Source organism: Salvelinus fontinalis, chromosome 2, assembly GCF_029448725.1.
Source record: "Salvelinus fontinalis isolate EN_2023a chromosome 2, ASM2944872v1, whole genome shotgun sequence".
Lineage (NCBI taxonomy): Eukaryota > Metazoa > Chordata > Actinopteri > Salmoniformes > Salmonidae > Salvelinus > Salvelinus fontinalis.
In genome coordinates, this window is record NC_074666.1 from 39,845,330 (window position 1) to 39,852,179 (window position 6,850).

The window sequence follows — 6,850 nt, forward strand, 5'->3', positions numbered from 1 at the left end:
AACCGTTACACTCTCACGGGAATTCCACTATGTAGCTGCTGCTCATTCCGTTTGCGCGAAAATTGATTAATGGTTAAAATAAGTAAGGCCGGTGTCCATAGACACACATACCAGCTCTACTGGTAGTACTACTACTACCAGCAGTAGTGCACCTGGCGACTACACACATTCTGCTTCCACGAGCACATCCAATGCTAGCATCAGTAATTCTACATTTGTTGTTAGCCCAGCTAGCATGGACACTGACCGTTGTGAATCTGATGCAGCCGAAGAGCTACTGCTCCCTTACCCGGGAAAGCACCGAACAGACAGTATCATTGAACCATCGAAGATGCGCAAATAAGATAACTACATTGATTTGGGGTTCACTTATGTTGGGAGTAGTGCCTTTCGTCAGTACTTTTGCGCACATAACACACTGTGGCTATCTCACAACTAGATGAAACATCCACTCTTGCGCAGACATTTAGAAACAAAACATTCCAATTTCAAAATAAGCCACAGGAGTTTTATATGTCCGTATGTCCGTTACGTTTATGGGGGGTCAATTAAGGAAGACATCCTCTACTGGAAACCAGGACAACAGGAGGGGATCTTTAAAGTACTGGGCAGCTTTGTGACATCAAATGGACTTTAGTGGTCAAGATGTGTTGGTATCTGTACTGATGACACAAAAGCCATGACAGGGAGACATAGGGGAGTGGTAACGTGCGTGCCAGCAGTTGTTCCCAACGCCACTTGGGTACACTGCAGCAGCCACCGAGAGGCTCTTGCTGCCAAGGGAATGCCTGACAGCTTGAAAGAGCAAGGCCCCTGAACTCTTATGTATTTTCTGCATTATGCAATGATTTGGGCAGCGACCATGTAGTGCTTTTTACTACAGACAGAAGTGCGCTGGTTATCAAGGGGCAAAGTATTGACATGTTTTTTTGAATTGAGTGATGAGCTTAAAGTTTCCTTTACTGACCATAATTTTCACTTGTCTGACCACTTGCATGATGAGTTTCTCACACGACTGGCCTATCTGGGTGATGTTTTTTCTCGCCTGAATGATCTGAATCTAGGATTACAGGGACTCCAACTATATTCAATGTGCGGGACAAAATTGAGGCTGATTAAGAAGTTGGTGCCCTTCTCTGTCTGCATTAACAAGGACAACACACAGGTCTTATCATCATTGTATGTTTTGTGTGCAAATTAACTCAAGCTTACGGACAATGACAAATGTGATATAGTGAAGTACCTGAGTGAGTTGGGTGTGCAAATACGCAGGTACTTTCCCGAACGGATGACACAAACAACTGGATTCGTTATTCCTTTCATGACCTGTCTCCAGTCCACTTACCGATATCTGAACAAGAGAGCCTCATCAAAATTGCAACAAGCGGTTCTGTGAAAATGTAATTTAATCAGAAGCTACTGCCAGATTTCTGGATTGGGCTGCGCAAAGCCTTGGCAAATCGCGCTGTTAAGACACTGATGCCCTTTGCAACCACGTACCTATGTTAGAATGGATTCTCGGCCCTCACTAGCATGAAAACTAAGTACAGGCACAGACTGTGTGTGGGGAAATGATTTAAGACAGACTCTCCAATACAACCCAACATTGCAGAGTTATGTGCATCCTTTCAAGCACACCCTTCTCATTAACCTGTGGCGAGTTATTCACAATTTTCGATGAACAAAAAAGATTTTATATGTAAGATGGTTAAATAAAGAGCAAAATTATTATTTCCTGGTCCTATAAGAGCTGTCTGTCACTTCCCACGAGCCGTGTTGTGACAACTCACACTCATTCTTATATATATTTTTTTATTTAAATTTTATCCCCTTTTCTCTCCAATTTTCGTGGTATCCAATCGCTAGTAATTACTATCTTGTCTCATCGCTACAACTCCCGTACGGGCTCGGGAGAGACGAAGGTCGAAAGTCATGCGTCCAAGCCGCACTGCTTCTTAACACAGCGCGCCTCCAACCCGGAAGCCAGCCGCACCAATGTGTCAGAGGAAACACCGTGCACCCGCCCCACTTGGTTAGCGCGCACTGCGCCCGGCCCGCCACAGGAGTCGCTGGAGCGCGATGAGACAAGGATATTCCTACCGGCCAAACCCTCCCTAACCCGGACGGCGCTAGGCCAATTGTGCGTCGCCCCACGGACCTCCCGGTCGCGGCCGGCTGCGACAGAGCCTGGGCGCGAACCCAGAGACTCTGGGGGCACAGCTAGCGCTGCGATGCAGTGCCCTAGACCACTGCGCCACCCGGGAGGCCCCCTCTCATTCTTATATTTAATAAATGTATCATATAGTGTGTGTGTGTGACAGGCTTACAATGATGGCAGAAAGTATTATTTGAGAGTGCACTGACCCTGGTGCTAGAGGGGGTATGTAGCTGGAGGTTGAATGTTTGAAGGGGTACGGGACTATAAAATGTTTGGGAACCACTGGTGTAGGGACTATTTTCCTGGCACATGTTAGGTACCTTTATCAATTGAGCAATGTTTACATGCCCCAAATAATTCCGGCTGTTCTGGAGGCAAAGGGGGGGGGGGGGGGGGGGGGGGGGGGGGGGTCTGACCCGGTACTAGATGGGTGTACCTAATAAACTGGTCACTGTGTGTATGTAAACTCAGCAAAAAAAATAAACGTCCTCTCACTATCAACTGCATTTATTTTCAGCAAACTTAACGTGTAAATATTTGTATGAACATAAGATTCAACAACTGAGACATAAACTGAACAAGTTCCACAGAAATTGAATAATGCGTCCCTGAACAAAGGTTGGGTCAAAATCAAAAGTAACAGTCAATATCTGGTGTGGCCACCAGCTGCATTAAGTTCTGCAGTGCATCTCCTTATGGACTGCACCAGATTTGCCAGTTCTTGCTGTGAGATGTTACCCCACTCTTCTACCAAGGCACCTGCAAGTTCCCGGACATTTCTGGGGGGAATGGCCCTAGCCCTCACCCTCCGATCCAACAGGTCCCAGATATGCTCAATGGGATTGAGATCCGGCCTCTTCGCTGGCCATGGCAGAACACTGACATTCCTGTCTTGCAGGATATCATGCACAGAACGAGCAGTATGGCTGGTGGCATTGTCATGCTGGAGGGTCATGTTAGGATAAGCCTGCAGGAAGGGTACCACATGAGGGAGGAGGAGGTCTTCCCTGTAACGTACAGCGTTGAGATTGCCTGCAATGACAAGCTCAGTCTGATGCTGTGACACACCGCCCCATGATGAACCCTCCACCTCCAAATCGATCCCGCTCCAGAGTACAGGCCTTGGTGTAACGCTCATTCCGATAAACGCACATCCGACCACCCCTAGTGAGACAAAACCACGACTTGTCAGTGAAGAGCACTTTTTGCCAGTCCTGTCTGGTCCAGCGACGGTGGGTTTGTGCCCATAGGTGACGTTGCCGGTGATGTCTGGTGAGGACCTGCCTTACAACAAGCCTACAAGCCCTCAGTCCAGCCTCTCTCAGCCTATTGCGGACAGTCTGAGCACTGATCGAGGGATTGTGCGTTCCTGGTGTAACTCGGGCAGTTGTTGCCATCCTGTACCGTTCCCGCAGGTGTGATGTTCAGATGTATCGATCCTGTGCAGGTGTTGTTACACGTGGTCTGCCACTGCGAGGATGATCAACTGTCTGTCCTGTCTCCCTGTAGCGCTGTCTCACAGTAAGGACATTGCAATTTATTGACCTGGCCACATCTGCAGTCCTCATGCCTCCTTGCAGCATGCCTAAGGCACGTTCATGCAGATGAGCAGAGACCCTGGGCATCTTTCTTTTGGTGTTTTTCATAGTCAGTAGAAAGGCCTCTTTAGTGTCCTAAGTTTTCATAACTGTGACCTTAATTGCCTACCGTCTGTAAGCTGTTAGTGTCTTAACGACCGTTCCACAGGTGCATGTTCATGAATTGTTGATGGTTCATTAAACAAGCATGGGAAACAGTGTTTAAACCCTTTACAATGAAGATCTGTAAAGTTATTTGGATTTTTACGAATTATCTTTGAAAGACAGGGTCCTGAAAAGGGACGTTTCTTATTTTGCTGAGTTTATGTATATATATTCACTCAACCGGTCAAAAGTTATTACACTTGCATTGATGAAGTTATACTGAAGTTGTTACCCAGCCCTCATTCATTTCTTGGAATGCCGTTATAGTTGAGGCCAGTAGGCCGTCATTGTAAAATAAGAATTTGTTCTTAATGGACTTGCCTAGTTTAAATAAAAAAACTATGTATATACGTGTATATGTTTACACATATACAGTACTAGTCAAAAGTTTGGACACACCTACTTATTCAAGGGTTTTTATTTTTACTATTTTCTACATTGTAGAATAATAGTGAAGACATCAACTATGAAATAACACACATGTAATCATGTAGTAACCAAAAAAGGGTCAAACAAATCAAAATATATTTTACATTTTAAATTCTTCAACGTAGCCACTCTTTGCCTTGTGGAAAGCTTTGCGACTGCTGTCGGCATTCAAAAATTATCCAACTTGAATAAACGCTTGGAGGTAAGGAGGACAACAGTGGTGTAGTCCGGCGATACGGATATCACTTCATATTGATATCTACATAGATCATTGATGTGAATCACTTCTGCTCTCTCATTAAGCTATTTGCGTCTTACGGATTGTGGTTGCGGATGTCTGTTCACAAATCTAAATGTGTATTTGAACCCAATAAGAGTTGATTTCAGTTAGTTTAAGCTGCCTATCAACCATCGTTTTTGAAACCAGTGGACAGCCAGTGAAAAAATGCGCTCTTGCAAAAGCTGCATAGTGCGGATCCAAGCCTATGGAATAAAAGTGGATATTTTATTGCTCAATTTAATTCATGCTGCTGATTTAAAAATAAAGAAAAAATTGTCCTAATGGACACATGCTCAAACCTGCACACTTTTGATAGACTTGAAGGGGAAATCTGTAGTTGCTACATCCATTTTGAGACTTTGATTCCATTGATTCTTAGAAATGGCTCATGAGCTTAGTTCAACTGTCACACTCCATGAGAATCAAAAATATGAGCTTGTTTAAGTCCGATGTTTGTAAATGTATAGCCTCAACATGGTTAAAACAATTTTTATATCATGGATGGTCAGTCCTTGCATCGATCGCTCTGTCTATTAATCTGAGTGTGGTTACATTTCTCCAGGTCCATCTCTGTTGTTTTTACCAAAACACAGGCAGGGTGTCTGTTATTTTTTCATCTGTGGATTTGCACTTTAAACAGCTGCATATTATCAAGCTATCAGTGTCACCAACAAAAATGTAAACAATAGTTCTATAGCAAATGGCATTAATTTTTCACATGTAAATATCATTTTTCAGTAGAGCTCAAAGCATGCCATTCCATGAGCGCAGCATGTATTTTTCAACTCGACTCAATGAGCCCAATCAGTCCTCCATGACAACAAAGTCATAAACAACAGAGTAGGGTTGGCTAATAAGTCCTTAGTTTTGGGGTCATGCTCAGGTAAAACAATTTGGCTAATCTATACGTCCATATTCCCAAATCCTATTCTTGAAGATCAAGGGGTATAACATTTATTGAAATGACTGGAATTCTGATAGTTTGGTTTTTTAATGTAAATATATAATTGAATCATATTATATGTGGTAGAAAGCAATGGGTTAGAAGAAGCCTACATAACCAACCCATCAAGTAAAATGTAACATCCATGGCCAGCTAAAGAGGCATTATCATTGATTTATCCTGCAATAGATGTGGTTCAATTGGTAACACATCTTCTAATGCCTCTTAAAGGGAAAGTAATGAAATCTAATCAGATTGTTACTGAAGTTACGTTACTGATAGGTAACTAGTAACGGATTACATTTATAAAGTAACCTACCCAACCCTGGGAATGGATAATCCGTAGAACTAACTAATTGACTTCTTCTGAAGGGTGGATTTTTAAATGGTCGGGATCACTGTTGACAATATTCCTTTTGACATTTTCAGTGCGTATTTCTGTACGACAGGCCTGGATATGAATGGTAAACTGCTTTTGTTTCTCTTGCAAAATAATTATTCTCGCTACTTGATATTTTGTATTTAATTCCACATGTATAGTTTTGTTCCGGCTGCATCACTAGTCACCAATACTCTTGCAACCTCAAGTCATTTGAGGGGCATTGACGTCATAATTAGTCTTTCTGTACAGTCTGTCAACATTGAACACTCTGATTCACCAACACTGTCACTAGTTTCATGGAGTTTCTGGCACAACTTCTTGAGCACCTTCTGAGGTTTCTCTAACATAAGTGGATAAAACATAACCTCTCACCTCTACTAGGGAATAGAGAAGGCATCCTGGTCGCTTAAGTGTAGGTGTCATGTCTCAGTGGAAATTATGAATAGTGTGAAAAATCAGTTGGCTCATCATGGTTGTATCCAACTTTGAGTTTTACTTTGTTTCCAAGGAACTGGTTGAGTACTCTTCCTGTTGGTTTCATGTCCCTTGGACAGAACTGTCAAATCATTGACAAATGATCACTGTGCACTCGTAGATGTAATTATTGGATCAGAATGAATATGGTTTTGGCAATGAGGGTTATGATCATTACCAATAGCAAGAACAGTACAAAAGGTCAGTCCCTGGCATCAAAAGTTAGTTCAGCAACATAGCACATTTTCAATATGGGTTGTTCAAGGAATCTCAACAGGCAGTTAACTTCAAAGAATGGTTGGCTTTGGAGAAGAAAAAGCTTCTACATTTTTATCTACTTAATACAGACTTTTCCAAACCATGTAATGCACCGTGAACTATTTGCATTTGAAGGTTTCAGCTCATTTCTCTAAAGGAATGATAACTTCTCTAGTCAGTTTTA